This window comes from Oncorhynchus keta, chromosome 25, assembly GCF_023373465.1.
Source record: "Oncorhynchus keta strain PuntledgeMale-10-30-2019 chromosome 25, Oket_V2, whole genome shotgun sequence".
Lineage (NCBI taxonomy): Eukaryota > Metazoa > Chordata > Actinopteri > Salmoniformes > Salmonidae > Oncorhynchus > Oncorhynchus keta.
Genome location: NC_068445.1, coordinates 35161564 through 35177849, shown reverse-complemented (window position 1 = coordinate 35177849; position 16286 = coordinate 35161564). Strand labels below are relative to the sequence as shown.

The 16286-nt window shown below is 41.3% G+C and overlaps 1 protein-coding gene and 2 long non-coding RNA genes across 6 annotated transcripts in view; 1 reads left to right on the top strand and 2 right to left on the bottom strand.

The window, feature by feature from the left end:
* LOC118374210 (whirlin-like) overlaps positions 1 to 16286 on the top strand; it is a 110706-nt gene that overhangs the window by 3528 nt on the left and 90892 nt on the right. The gene's annotated exons all lie outside the window — the stretch shown is intronic.
* Positions 8664 to 9825, bottom strand: LOC127911732 (uncharacterized). 4 transcript variants are annotated; one of them, XR_008079125.1, is made up of 5 exons: positions 9765 to 9822; positions 9591 to 9648; positions 9352 to 9467; positions 9062 to 9177; positions 8664 to 8779 (listed from the first exon to the last, which is right to left on the bottom strand). It is a non-coding gene; the product is annotated as an uncharacterized LOC127911732 (long non-coding RNA). The 4 variants fall into 4 exon arrangements; XR_008079126.1 differs by lacking the exon at positions 9765 to 9822 and adding an exon at positions 9707 to 9744; XR_008079127.1 differs by lacking the exon at positions 9591 to 9648 and having other exon boundaries at positions 9765 to 9825.
* On the bottom strand, positions 11040 to 12684 carry LOC127911731 (uncharacterized). The gene is made up of 4 exons (XR_008079124.1): positions 12497 to 12684; positions 12038 to 12136; positions 11417 to 11548; positions 11040 to 11152 (listed from the first exon to the last, which is right to left on the bottom strand). It is a non-coding gene; the product is annotated as an uncharacterized LOC127911731 (long non-coding RNA).

Sequence of the window (16286 nt, the reverse complement as noted above, 5' to 3'; positions counted from 1 at the left end):
CGTCATAGTGCCAGAATACTAGCTACTGAAACAGAGAGACAGAGAGTCATGTGGAGTACGTCATAGTGCCAGAATACTAGCTACTGAAACAGAGAGACAGAGAGTCATGTGGGTACGTCATAGTGCCAGAATACTAGCTACTGAAACAGAGAGACAGAGAGTCATGTGGAGTACGTCATAGTGCCAGAATACTAGCTACTGAAACAGAGAGACAGAGAGTCATGTGGAGTACGTCATAGTGCCAGAATACTAGCTACTGAAACAGAGAGACAGAGAGTCATGTGGAGTACGTCATAGTGCCAGAATACTAGCTACTGAAACAGAGAGACAGAGAGTCATGTGGGTACGTCATAGTGCCAGAATACTAGCTACTGAAACAGAGAGACAGAGAGTCATGTGGAGTACGTCATAGTGCCAGAATACTAGCTACTGAAACAGAGAGACAGAGAGTCATGTGGAATACTAGCTACTACGTCATAGTGCCAGAATACTAGCTACTGAAACAGAGAGACAGAGAGTCATGTGGAGTACGTCATAGTGCCAGAATACTAGCTACTGAAACAGAGAGACAGAGAGTCATGTGGAGTACGTCATAGTGGCAGAATACTAGCTACTGAAACAGAGAGACAGAGAGTCATATGGAGTACGTCATAGTGCCAGAATACTAGCTACTGAAACAGAGAGACAGAGAGTCATGTGGAGTACGTCATAGTGGCAGAATACTAGCTACTGAAACAGAGAGACAGAGAGTCATGTGGAGTACGTCATAGTGCCAGAATACTAGCTACTGAAACAGAGAGACAGAGAGTCATGTGGAGTACGTCATAGTGCCAGAATACTAGCTACTGAAACAGAGAGACAGAGAGTCATGTGGAGTACGTCATAGTGCCAGAATACTAGCTACTGAAACAGAGAGACAGAGAGTCATGTGGAGTACGTCATAGTGCCAGAATACTAGCTACTGAAACAGAGAGACAGAGAGTCATGTGGAGTACGTCATAGTGCCAGAATACTAGCTACTGAAACAGAGAGTCATGTGGAGTACGTCATAGTGCCAGAATACTAGCTACTGAAACAGAGAGACAGAGAGTCATGTGGAGTACGTCATAGTGCCAGAATACTAGCTACTGAAACAGAGAGACAGAGAGTCATGTCATAGTGCCAGAATACTAGCTACTGAAACAGAGAGACAGAGAGTCATGTGGAGTACGTGTGCCAGAATACTAGCTACTGAAACAGAGAGACAGAGAGTCATGTGGAGTACGTCATAGTGCCAGAATACTAGCTACTGAAACAGAGAGACAGAGAGTCATGTGCCAGGCTACTGTCACGTCATAGTGCCAGAATACTAGCTACTGAAACAGAGAGACAGAGAGTCATGTGGAGTACGTCATAGTGCCAGAATACTAGCTACTGAAACAGAGAGACAGAGAGTCATGTACTAGCTACTGAGTATGTGGAGTACGTCATAGTGCCAGAATACTAGCTACTGAAACAGAGAGACAGAGAGTCATGTGGAGAATACTAGCTACTGAAACAGTCATAGTGCCAGAATACTAGCTACTGAAACAGAGAGACAGAGAGTCATGTGGAGTACGTCATAGTGCCAGAATACTAGCTACTGAAACAGAGAGACAGAGAGTCATGTGGAGTACGTCATAGTGCCAGAATACGCTACAAACAGAGAGACAGAGAGTCATGTGCCAGAATACTAGCTACTGAAACAGAGAGACAGAGAGTCATGTGGAGTACGTCATAGTGCCAGAATACTAGCTACTGAAACAGAGAGACAGAGAGTCATGTGGAGTACGTCATAGTGCCAGAATACTAGCTACTGAAACAGAGAGACAGAGAGTCATGTGGAGTACGTCATAGTGCCAGAATACTAGCTACTGAAACAGAGAGACAGAGAGTCATGTGGAGTACGTCATAGTGCCAGAATACTAGCTACTGAAACAGAGAGACAGAGAGTCATGTGGGTACGTCATAGTGCCAGAATACTAGCTACTGAAACAGAGAGACAGAGAGTCATGTGGAGTACGTCATAGTGCCAGAATACTAGCTACTGAAACAGAGAGACAGAGAGTCATGTGCCAGAATACTAGCTACTGAAACAGAGAGACAGAGAGTCATGAGTACGTCATAGTGCCAGTCATAGTGCCAGAATACTAGCTACTGAAACAGAGAGACAGAGAGTCATGTGGAGTACGTCATAGTGCCAGAATACTAGCTACTGAAACAGAGAGACAGAGAGTCATGTGGAGTACGTCATAGTGCCAGAATACTAGCTACTGAAACAGAGAGACAGAGAGTCATGTGGAGTACGTCATAGTGCCAGAATACTAGCTACTGAAACAGAGAGACATGAGTAGTCATAGTGCCAGAATACTAGCTACTGAAACAGAGAGACAGAGAGTCATGTGGAGTACGTCAGTGCCAGATACTAGCTACTGAAACAGAGAGACAGAGAGTCATGTGGAGTACGTCATAGTGCCAGAATACTAGCTACTGAAACAGAGAGACAGAGAGTCATGTGGAGTACGTCATAGTGCCAGAATACTAGCTACTGAAACAGAGAGACAGAGAGTCATGTGGAGTACGTCATAGTGCCAGAATACTAGCTACTGAAACAGAGAGACAGAGAGTCATGTGGAGTACGTCATAGTGCCAGAATACTAGCTACTGAAACAGAGAGACAGAGAGTCATGTGGAGTACGTCATAGTGCCAGAATACTAGCTACTGAAACAGAGAGACAGAGAGTCATGTGGAGTACGTCATAGTGCCAGAATACTAGCTACTGAAACAGAGAGACAGAGAGTCATGTGGAGTACGTCATAGTGCCAGAATACTAGCTACTGAAACAGAGAGACAGAGAGTCATGTGGAGTACGTCATAGTGCCAGAATACTAGCTACTGAAACAGAGAGACAGAGAGTCATGTGGAGTACGTCATAGTGCCAGAATACTAGCTACTGAAACAGAGAGACAGAGAGTCATGTGGAATACTAGTACGTCATAGTGGCAGAATACTAGCTACTGAAACAGAGAGACAGAGAGTCATGTGGAGTACGTCATAGTGCCAGAATACTAGCTACTGAAACAGAGAGACAGAGAGTCATGTGGAGTACGTCATAGTGCCAGAATACTAGCTACTGAAACAGAGAGACAGAGAGTCATGTGGAGTACGTCATAGTGCCAGAATACTAGCTACTGAAACAGAGAGACAGAGAGTCATGTGGGGTACGTCATAGTGCCAGAATACTAGCTACTGAAACAGAGAGTCATGTGGAGTACGTCATAGTGCCAGAATACTAGCTACTGAAACAGAGAGACAGAGAGTCATGTGGAGTACGTCATAGTGCCAGAATACTAGCTACTGAAACAGAGAGACAGAGAGTCATGTGGAGTACGTCATAGTGCCAGAATACTAGCTACTGAAACAGAGAGACAGAGAGTCATGTGGAGTACGTTATAGTGCCAGAATACTAGCTACTGAAACAGAGAGACAGAGAGTCATGTGGAGTACGTTATAGTGCCAGAATACTAGCTACTGAAACAGAGAGACAGAGAGTCATGTGGAGTACGTTATAGTGCCAGAATACTAGCTACTGAAACAGAGAGACAGAGAGTCATGTGGAGTACGTCATAGTGCCAGAATACTAGCTACTGAAACAGAGAGACAGAGAGTCATGTGGAGTACGTCATAGTGCCAGAATACTAGCTACTGAAACAGAGAGACAGAGAGTCATGTGGAGTACGTCATAGTGGCAAAATACTAGCTACTGAAACAGAGAGACAGAGTGTCTAGTGGGTTACGGAAACAGTGGCTCTATGTAAACTGGAAACCACATATCCTGAGGCTGCATTCATTGAAGCTGGGGATTTTAACAAGGCTAATCTGAAAACAAGACTCCCTAAATTCTATCAGCATATCGATTTCGCAACCAGAGCTGGTAAAACCCTGGATCATTGTTATTCTAACTTCCACAACGCATATAAGGCCCTCCCCCGCCCTCCTTTCGGAAAAGCTGACCACGACTCCATTTTGTTGCTTACAGCCTACAGACAGAAACTAAAAAAAGAAGCTCCCGCGCTCAGGTCTGTTCAACGCTGGTCCGACCAATCTGATTCCACGCTTCAAAATTGCTTCGATCACGTGGACTGGGATATGTTCCGCATTGCATCCAACAACAACATTGATGTATATACTGTACTCTATATAATCTACTGCATCTTGCCATCTTTATGTAATACATGTATCACTAGCCACTTTAAACTATGCCACTTTTATGTTTACATACCCTACATTACTCATCTCATATGAATATACTGTACTCGATACCATCTACTGCATCTTGCCTATGCCGTTCTGTACCATCACTCATTCATATATCTTTATATACATATTCTTTATCCCTTTACACTTGTGTGTATAAGGTAGTTGTTGTGTAATTGTTAGGTTAGATTACTCGTTGGTTATTACTGCATTGTCGGAACTAGAATCACAAGCATTTCGCTACACTCGCATTAACATCTGCTAACCATGTGTATGTGACAAATAACATTTGATTTGATTTGAGGTACAGTTTGAGGCACTAGTTTTAATCCCATCAAAATGTATGTATTTTATTCTGTAATAGTGATGACATATTCATGCTCCCTACCCCGGCCTGTGGCTCCACGATCTAAGCTGAACTTTGCCAGTCTGAGGAGAGAAACTAGTGCAGATTCTTTTTGCTACCCAAATGGCACTCTATTCCAATGTTATGGTGTTATTTTATTCCATGGGACCTGGTCTAAAGTAGTGCACTATACAGGGAATAGGGTGCTATTTCGGATGCATTCACTGTCTCACTAAGATTAGAGTGCATTTAATCTATTTCAAATCCATGTTGCCAAGGTGTGCACTTTTATGTATATGTGTGAAGCTAGCTGTTCCAGTAATTCTGCTACTTTAATTTCCAGGTTTATTTTGGAGTTTGGTATGTTATGTAATAGTAATGGAATTGAAATTGGAGGGGGCAGTGTGAGTGGAGAGAGATGATGAATACAGACGACAGCAGAGAGAGTATGTGAGTCTCAAATGGCACCCTATTCCCTATGTAGTGCACAACTTTTGACCAGCGCCCATAGTAGGGCACTATAAAGAATAGGCTGCCTCTTGGGACTCAGTGAGACAGTGTAAGGCCTGATTCTTAGCTGTAGTCAGGAAAATTAATGTGTTTCACATACTGACGCATTATTTGAAGGTTTGCTATCAGTGGTGGGTTTTTCTTTTGTCACAGCGGTAGGTTGTGTTTTGTTATCAGTGCTGCTGTCTCATCGTCAGTCTGTCTGCCACAAGACTTTGTTTGGCTAATGTCATCTGCTTTCGCCCAGTCAGACTTGAAAACATAACCTGCAGCTATTAAAAAACAAAACAAGATTTATTCAGAGGATCCCAGAATAGCTCAGACCTTCATTAATGTCTAATATAAGACTTTCTCAACACAGTCGAAGACAAGGCCATTTTGAATCAGATTCAAATAAAAACATCTGTTATTACTTCTTACTTCTCTGACACTGTTCCAAGGTTAACATGTCCAGTCATTTATTTAGACAAATACTGAGTTAATATAGGAATTTATTTTGTGTTAAATAAATATGTCCTCTATTTATTAATATGCTTATATCTTGAACTGTATTCTTCTGTTTGCCTGCCTCAAAATAAGGGATTGAGAACAGTTTGGCCGTGGCAGAGCCATATCTTTAGGCAGAAATAGAAATAAGGTCTACATATAAGGCTCTGGGTCTTGGGGGTGATTGTTCAGCAGACTGCTAATTGTACCTGAATAGAGATGTGTCTAAAGGGCAGACAGACAGGATTGTGGTGTCTTGTTCAGCAGACTGCTAATTGTACCTCAATAGAGATGTGTCTAAAGGGCAGACAGACAGGATTGTGGTGTCTTGCTCAGCAGACTGCTAATTGTACCTGAATAGAGATGTGTCTAAAGGGCAGACAGACAGGATTGTGGTGTCTTGCTCAGCAGACTGCTAATTGTACCTGAATAGAGATGTGTCTAAAGGGCAGACAGACAGGATTGTGGTGTCTTGCTCAGCAGACTGCTAATTGTACCTGAATAGAGATGTGTCTAAAGGGCAGACAGACAGGATTGTGGTGTCTTGTTCAGCAGACTGCTAATTGTACCTGAATAGAGACATGTCTAAAGGGCAGACAGACAGGATTGTGGTGTCTTGCTCAGCAGACTGCTAATTGTACCTGAATAGAGATATGTCTAAAGGGCAGACAGACAGGATTGTGGTGTCTTGTTCAGCAGACTGCTAATTGTACCTCAATAGAGATGTGTCTAAAGGGCAGACAGACAGGATTGTGGTGTCTTGCTCAGCAGACTGCTAATTGTACCTGAATAGAGACATGTCTAAAGGGCAGACAGACAGGATTGTGGTGTCTTGTTCAGCAGACTGCTAATTGTACCTCAATAGAGATGTGTCTAAAGGGCAGACAGACAGGATTGTGGTGTCTTGCTCAGCAGACTGCTAATTGTACCTGAATAGAGATGTGTCTAAAGGGCAGACAGACAGGATTGTGGTGTCTTGCTCAGCAGACTGCTAATTGTACCTGAATAGAGATGTGTCTAAAGGGCAGACAGACAGGATTGTGGTGTCTTGCTCAGCAGACTGCTAATTGTACCTGAATAGAGATGTGTCTAAAGGGCAGACAGACAGGATTGTGGTGTCTTGCTCAGCAGACTGCTAATTGTACCTGAATAGAGATGTGTCTAAAGGGCAGACAGACAGGATTGTGGTGTCTTGCTCAGCAGACTGCTAATTGTACCTGAATAGAGATGTGTCTAAAGGGCAATAGAGATGTAATTGTACCTGAATAGAGATGTGTCAAAGGGCAGACAGACAGGATTGTGGTGTCTTGTTCAGCAGACTGCTAATTGTACCTGAATAGAGATGTGTCTAAAGGGCAGACAGACAGGATTGTGGTGTCTTGCTCAGCAGACTGCTAATTGTACCTGAATAGAGATGTGTCTAAAGGGCAGACAGACAGGATTGTGGTGTCTTGCTCAGCAGACTGCTAATTGTACCTGAATAGAGATGTGTCTAAAGGGCAGACAGACAGGATTGTGGTGTCTTGTTCAGCAGACTGCTAATTGTACCTGAATAGAGATGTGTCTAAAGGGCAGACAGACAGGATTGTGGTGTCTTGCTCAGCAGACTGCTAATTGTACCTGAATAGAGATGTGTCTAAAGGGCAGACAGACAGGATTGTGGTGTCTTGTTCAGCAGACTGCTAATTGTACCTGAATAGAGATGTGTCTAAAGGGCAGACAGACAGGATTGTGGTGTCTTGTTCAGCAGACTGCTAATGTACCTGAATAGAGATGTGTCTTTGTGGTGTCTTGTTCAGCAGACTGCTAATTGTACCTGAATAGAGATGTGTCTAAAGGGCAGACAGACAGGATTGTGGTGTCTTGTTCAGCAGACTGCTAATTGTACCTGAATAGAGATGTGTCTAAAGGGCAGACAGACAGGATTGTGGTGTCTTGTTCAGCAGACTGCTAATTGTACCTGAATAGAGATGTGTCTAAAGGGCAGACAGACAGGATTGTGGTGTCTTGCTCAGCAGACTGCTAATTGTACCTGAATAGAGATGTGTCTAAAGGGCAGACAGACAGGATTGTGGTGTCTTGCTCAGCAGACTGCTGAATAGAGATGTGTCTAAAGGGCAGACAGACAGGATTGTGGTGTCTTGTTCACAGACTGCTAATTGTAAATAGAGATGTGTCTAAAGGGCAGACAGACAGGATTGTGGTGTCTTGCTCAGCAGACTGCTAATTGTACCTGAATAGAGATGTGTCTAAAGGGCAGACAGACAGGATTGTGGTGTCTTGCTTGTCTGTCTCATGAAGTTTTGAATGGGATCATCTTGTTAGACGAGGGACCTGTTCATTATGAGGCAACTTATTGTATGTTGTTGGTCACAGCACAGTCTTTACACAGTTGAACTGTTACAAAGAGCTCTATATATTGCCTTGTGTGAAGAGCGTGGAAAGAATTCAAATGTGGTAATATTTACTCATTTTTTGGAGTGGTTACTAATATTAGCATGATGACCATCTCAGAACACATGTATCCTCAGGTTGTGGTCATGATAGATTTCATTTCTTTCTGTATTCACCTGACATGCTCAGGCTAGGAGATCTTGGCTGGTTGATTTAATGTGTTTCTATAGGCACCTGACATGCTCAGGCTAGGAGATCTTGGCTGGTTGATTTAATTTGTTTCTATAGGCACCTGACATGCTCAGGCTAGGAGATCTTGGCTGGTTGATTTAATTTGTTTCTATAGGCACCTGACATGCTCAGGCTAGGAGACCTTGGCTGGTTAATTTAATTAGTTTCTATAGGCGCCTGACATGCTCAGGCTAGGAGATCTTGGCTGGTTGATTTAATTTGTTTCTATAGGCACCTGACATGCTCAGGCTAGGAGACCTTGGCTGGTTGATTTAATTTGTTTCTATAGGCACCTGACATGCTCAGGCTAGGAGACCTTGGCTGGTTGATTTAATTTGTTTTTAATTAGTTTCTATAGGCACCTGACATGCTCAGGCTAGGAGATCTTGGCTGGTTGATTTAATTTGTTTCTATAGGCACCTGACATGCTCAGGCTAGGAGACCTTGGCTGGTTGATTTAATTAGTTTCTATAGGCACCTGACATGCTCAGGCTAGGAGACCTTGGCTGGTTGATTTAATTAGTTTCTATAGGCACCTGACATGCTCAGGCTTTGGCTGGTTGATTTAATGTGTTTCTATAGGCACCTGACATGCTCAGGCTAGGAGACCTTGGCTGGTTGATTTAATTTGTTTCTATAGGCACCTGACATGCTCAGGCTAGGAGACCTTGGCTGGTTGATTTAATGTGTTTCTATAGGCACCTGACATGCTCAGGCTAGGAGACCTTGGCTGGTTGATTTAATTTGTTTCTATAGGCACCTGACATGCTCAGGCTAGGAGATCTTGGCTGGTTGATTTAATTTGTTTCTATAGGCACCTGACATGCTCAGGCTAGGAGACCTTGGCTGGTTGATTTAATTAGTTTCTATAGGCACCTGACATGCTCAGGCTAGGAGACCTTGGCTGGTTGATTTAATTAGTTTCTATAGGCACCTGACATGCTCAGGCTAGGAGATCTTGGCTGGTTGATTTAATTTGTTTCTATAGGCACCTGACATGCTCAGGCTAGGAGACCTTGGCTGGTTGATTTAATTAGTTTCTATAGGCACCTGACATGCTCAGGCTAGGAGACCTTGGCTGGTTGATTTAATTTGTTTCTATAGGCACCTGACATGCTCAGGCTAGGAGACCTTGGCTGGTTGATTTAATTAGTTTCTATAGGCACCTGACATGCTCAGGCTAGGAGACCTTGGCTGGTTGATTTAATTAGTTTCTATAGGCACCTGACATGCTCAGGCTAGGAGATCTTGGCTGGTTGATTTAATTTGTTTCTATAGGCACCTGACATGCTCAGGCTAGCTCAGGCTAGACCTTGGCTGGTTGATTTAATTAGTTTCTATAGGCACCTGACATGCTCAGGCTAGGAGACCTTGGCTGGTTGATTTAATTAGTTTCTATAGGCACCTGACATGCTCAGGCTAGGAGATCTTGGCTGGTTGATTTAATTTGTTTCTATAGGCACCTGACATGCTCAGGCTAGGAGACCTTGGCTGGTTGATTTAATGTGTTTCTATAGGCACCTGACATGCTCAGGCTAGGAGACCTTGGCTGGTTGATTTAATTAGTTTCTATAGGCACCTGACATGCTCAGGCTAGGAGATCTTGGCTGGTTGATTTAATTTGTTTCTATAGGCACCTGACATGCTCAGGCTAGGAGATCTTGGCTGGTTGATTTAATGTGTTTCTATAGGCACCTGACATGCTCAGGCTACGAGACCTTGGCTGCATGTTGTATGACTCCCATCTGACCTGGTGGCCTGGCTGACTCTGCATGCTCTATACATAACAGGAGATGAGTGATGCTTGTTGTCATCTCTTCTCAAACCACTCGATAGTATATCCCAATGAGATGGCCATTGCAAAATGTGGATCAAGTAAGAATTTCTTTGTGGATTTTGATGTGTGCTTGGAGTTATTGTCTTGCTTGAAGATAAACTTGCGACCAAGTTTCAGCCTCCTGGCAGAGGAAACCAGGTTTGTTATTTTCATGTCATCCAACAAATGTTAATGCCTGGAGATTGCTAAGCAGGATTGGCACTTGGATTGGAACTTGTCATGGTCAGATCTAGCCTTTTGGGTGCCGGCCCTAAGTGAGATTTGGTTGTCCCCCCCCTTGACAGAAGAAAGATATAGGTTTTACAGTTAATTCCCTGCAATTATACACATTTGGCCATGACTTATGCCATATTGAATATATCTGAGTGAGAGTGGCTAACAAAATCAACAGGGAAACTGCCCTGCGTGACCAGTTGGTATTCAGCCATGATTACTACAAGTATAAATAGCTGGCTAGACTAATTTACCAATCAAAGCATTGTTAGCTGACATAACTGCCTGTCTCACAGTAACTGACCATTAATGAACATTAACACATTTATTATCTCCTGGCTTCCACACATATCCTACAAGCCACTGATGCAGACCTCTGGAACATCTACATTTTAAAAAGTCTAATAAATCCATGTAATATAGCCTACATCATCACAATAAATCCATGTAATATAGCCTACATCATCACAATAAATCCATGTAATATAGTCTACATCATCACAATAAATCCATGTAATATAGCCTACATCATCACAATAAATCCATGTAATATAGCCTACATCATCACAATAAATCCATGTAATATAGCCTACATCATCACAATAAATCCATGTAATATAGCCTACATCATCACAATAAATCCATGTAATATAGCCTACGCCTTCACAATAAATCCATGTAATATAGTCTACACCATCACAATAAATCCATGTAATATAGCCTACATCATCACAATAAATCCATGCAATATAGCCTACACCTTCACAATAAATCCATGTAATATAGCCTACACCTTCACAATAAATCCATGTAATATAGCCTACACCTTCACAATAAATCCATGTAATATAGCCTACACCTTCACAATAAATCCATGTAATATAGCCTACATCATCACAATAAATCCATGTAATATAGCCTACACCTTCACAATAAATCCATGTAATATAGCCTACACCTTCACAATAAATCCATGTAATATAGCCTACATCATCACAATAAATCCATGTAATATAGCCTACACCTTCACAATAAATCCATGTAATATAGCCTACACCTTCACAATAAATCCATGTAATATAGCCTACATCATCACAATAAATCCATGTAATATAGCCTACACCTTCACAATAAATCCATGTAATATAGCCTACACCTTCACAATAAATCCATGTAATATAGCCTACACCATCACAATAAATCCATGTAATATAGCCTACACCTTCACAATAAATCCATGTAATATAGCCTACACCTTCACAATAAATCCATGTAATATAGCCTACACCATCACAATAAATCCATGTAATACAGCCTACACCTTCACAATAAATCCATGTAATATAGCCTACCTTCACAATAAATCCATGTAATATAGCCTACATCATCACAATAAACCCATGTAATATAGCCTACACCATCACAATAAATCCATGTAATATAGCCTACACCTTCACAATAAATCCATGTAATATAGCCTACACCTTCACAATAAATCCATGTAATATAGCCTACACCATCACAATAAATCCATGTAATACAGCCTACACCTTCACAATAAATCCATGTAATATAGCCTACACCTTCACAATAAATCCATGTAATATAGCCTACATCATCACAATAAACCCATGTAATATAGCCTACACCATCACAATAAATCCATGTAATATAGTCTACACCATCACAATAAATCATGTAATATAGCCTACATCAAAATAAATCCATGTAATATAGCCTACACCTTCACAATAAATCCATGTAATATAGCCTACACCTTCACAATAAATCCATGTAATATAGCCTACACCTTCACAATAAATCCATGTAATATAGCCTACACCTTCACAATAAATCCATGTAATATAGCCTACATCATCACAATAAATCCATGTAATATAGCCTACACCTTCACAATAAATCCATGTAATATAGCCTACACCTTCACAATAAATCCATGTAATATAGCCTACATCATCACAATAAATCCATGTAATATAGCCTACACCTTCACAATAAATCCATGTAATATAGCCTACACCTTCACAATAAATCCATGTAATATAGCCTATCATCACAATAAATCCATGTAATATAGCCTACACCTTCACAATAAACCATGTAATATAGCCTACACCTTCACAATAAATCCATGTAATATAGCCTACAACATCACAATAAATCCATGTAATATAGCCTACACCTTCACAATAAATCCATGTAATATAGCCTACACCTTCACAATAAATCCATGTAATATAGCCTACACCATCACAATAAATCCATGTAATACAGCCTACACCTTCACAATAAATCCATGTAATATAGCCTACACCTTCACAATAAATCCATGTAATATAGCCTACATCATCACAATAAATCCATGTAATATAGCCTACACCATCACAATAAATCCATGTAATATAGCCTACACCTTCACAATAAATCCATGTAATATAGCCTACACCTTCACAATAAATCCATGTAATATAGCCTACACCATCACAATAAATCCATGTAATACAGCCTACACCTTCACAATAAATCCATGTAATATAGCCTACACCTTCACAATAAATCCATGTAATATAGCCTACATCATCACAATAAACCCATGTAATATAGCCTACACCATCACAATAAATCCATGTAATATAGCCTACACCTTCACAATAAATCCATGATTTATTTCAGAAGTACATAATACCATACTCTGAGTTGTCCTTATGTTAAACCCTGATCTGGCTATGCTATATGGCTGTGGGCTACACTAGTTCATTTAGTTGTCCTTATGTTAAACCCTGATCTGGCTATGCTATATGGCTGTGGGCTTCACTAGTTCATTTAGTTGTCCTTATGTTAAACCCTGATCTGGCTATGCTATATGGCTGTGGGCTACACTAGTTCATTTAGTTGTCCTTATGTTAAACCCTGATCTGGCTATGCCATATGGCTGTGGGCTTCACTAGTTCATTTAGTTGTCCTTATGTCAAACCCTGATCTGAATATGCTATGGCTGTGGGCTATTCATTTAGTTGTCCTTATGTTAAACCCTGATCTGACTATGCCATATGGCTGTGGGCTTCACTAGTTCATTTAGTTGTCCTTATGTTAAACCCTGATCTGGCTATGCCATATGGCTGTGGGCTACACTAGTTCATTTAGTTGTCCTTATGTTAAACCCTGATCTGGCTATGCTATATGGCTGTGGGCTACACTAGTTCATTTAGTTGTCCTTATGTTAAACCCTGATCTGACTATGCCATATGGCTGTGGGCTTCACTAGTTCATTTAGTTGTCCTTATGTTAAACCCTGATCTGACTATGCCATATGGCTGTGGGCTTCACTAGTTCATTTAGTTGTCCTTATGTTAAACCCTGATCTGACTATGCTATATGGCTGTGGGCTACACTAGTTCATTTAGTTGTCCTTATGTCAAACCCTGATCTGGCTATGCCATATGGCTGTGGGCTTCACTAGTTCATTTAGTTGTCCTTATGTCAAACCTGATCTGGCTATGCTATATGGCTGTGGGCTACACTAGTTCATTTAGTTGTCCTTATGTCAAACCCTGATCTGACTATGCCATATGGCTGTGGGCTTCACTAGTTCATTTAGTTGTCCTTATGTTAAACCCTGATCTGACTATGCCATATGGCTGTGGGCTACACTAGTTCATTTAGTTGTCCTTATGTTAAACCCTGATCTGACTATGCCATATGGCTGTGGGCTACACTAGTTCATTTAGTTGTCCTTATGTCAAACCCTGATCTGGCTATGCCATATGGCTGTGGGCTACACTAGTTCATTTAGTTGTCCTTATGTTAAACCCTGATCTGACTATGCCATATGGCTGTGGGCTTCACTAGTTCATTTAAAGAAATAAGCCTGATGTAACAAATGAGATCGTTTAGCTTAAAATGTAAACAATTAGGCTATTTCAATTATCAAATCAAATCAAATCAAATTTATTTATATAGCCCTTCGTACATCAGCTGATATCTCAAAGTGCTGTACAGAAACCCAGCCTAAAACCCCAAACAGCAAACAATGCAGGTGTAAAAGCACGGTGGCTAGGAAAACTCCCTAGAAAGGCCAAAACCTAGGAAGAAACCTAGAGAGGAACCGGGCTATGTGGGGTGGCCAGTCCTCTTCTGGCTGTGCCGGGTAGAGATTATAACAGAACATGACCAAGATGTTCAAATGTTCAAAATGAAATGGTCAAATAATAATAAGGCAGAACAGTTGAAACTGGAGCAGCAGCACAGTCAGGTGGACTGGGGACAGCAAGGAGCCATCATGTCAGGTAGTCCTGGGGCACGGTCCTAGGGCTCAGGTCCTCCGAGAGAGAGAAAGAAAGAGAGAATTAGAAGAGCATATGTGGGGTGGCCAGTCCTCTTCTGGCTGTGCCGGGTGGAGATTATAACAGAACGTGGCCAAGATGTTCAAATGTTCATAAATGACCAGCATGGTTGAATAATAGTTATTATAAGCACAGCAATGCGCTCATGGCAGTAGGCTATACGTGGGAATGTTCCATTTGCAGGAAAACACCATTCTCAAAAGTGATCACAAATGTGATTATGCATGAATTGCTTTTATAATAAAGAAGCATTTTGTTTGTGTGCTTATGTATGCCAGTTAGGCTCTATATCCCTTGTAAAGCAGATGAATGTGCTTCATTTTATTTGGCCACTTTAGTTGTGACACAGGCCTTATCACAACATATAGGCTTATGTGCTAGGCTACATGAGGTGTTTTGCTATGATTTGAAAATGTTGCAAAAAAAGCATGGGCTGTTTCTTGCCTCAAGCTGGGCATCATTCACAAGTGATAATATATAATTCACAAGTGATAGGCTAATATTGTCACCCATCACACTATTCTTGATTTAATCTTGTCTTTACATATAGTAAATAATATTTGTGTGACATTTATTTTGATTTAGAATGGACCATTATCATGCACTTGTCTCGAAACAGGGGCAGCGGGAATAATACATGTCATCAATGCACTTAAAAAGCGAATGAAGGACACTTTTCCGGTGGTTACATTTTCATGCCTGCCAGGTAGACTATACTCCTATTTTAAAGATAAACAATGTGCTTCATATTATGAAAGTTGAGAAATAAATATAGTAGGCCTAGCCTATTGAAAGCTGATGGGATCCTCCTCTTTTTAATAGAGGCCATCACTCTGTTTTCTCACGCAATTGCATAGCCTATGGGCTCTCATGAAGTGTTTGATTAGATTTTTGAAAACATTTGCGTTGATGTCAGTGATTAGAGGGACAATATAGTGCTGAGTACCAGGCAATTCGCATGTTTGGTAGGCTAGTAATGACCATCAGCAGCATCAGAGCTTGGAGAAGCCTAATTACCATGACTAAACAGTCACATGGAATTTGACTTCCATAATGCCTCGTGACCACCGTTGTGGCAATAATACGGTCACCGTTACAGCCCTATGCACAACCAAATTTCCAACTTGCACCTTGTGTATTCTACTATTCTAACTCTCAACATAGTAGAGGTTGGGGGCCCTCTATAGCAGCCTGGGGCCCTAAGCGAACCTTTATGTTGCTTATGCTTATGTTACGGTCAACAGCATCATAAACTTTAACCACCCTCTTAGAAAAAAAGTGCTATCTAGAACCTTAAAGGGTTCTTCAACTGTCCCCATAGGAGAACCCTTTTTGGCTCCATGTAGAACCCTTTTGGGTTCAACATAGAACCCTTTCCATAGAGAGTTCTACATGTAACACAAAAGTGTTCTACCTGGAACCAAAAAGGGTTCTTCTATGGGGACAGCCGAAGAACCCTTTTGGAACCCTTTTTTCTAAGAGTGCAGTACCAGCACATTTTAGTCAAAACCTGGTTTTCTCTACCAGGAGCCTGAAATCGAACCCCAAGCACACATCAAAATCGACAATGGAAATGTTTATTGATCCCACTTGAACCCCATTGAAAACCTGTGGTTTGAATTGAAGAGA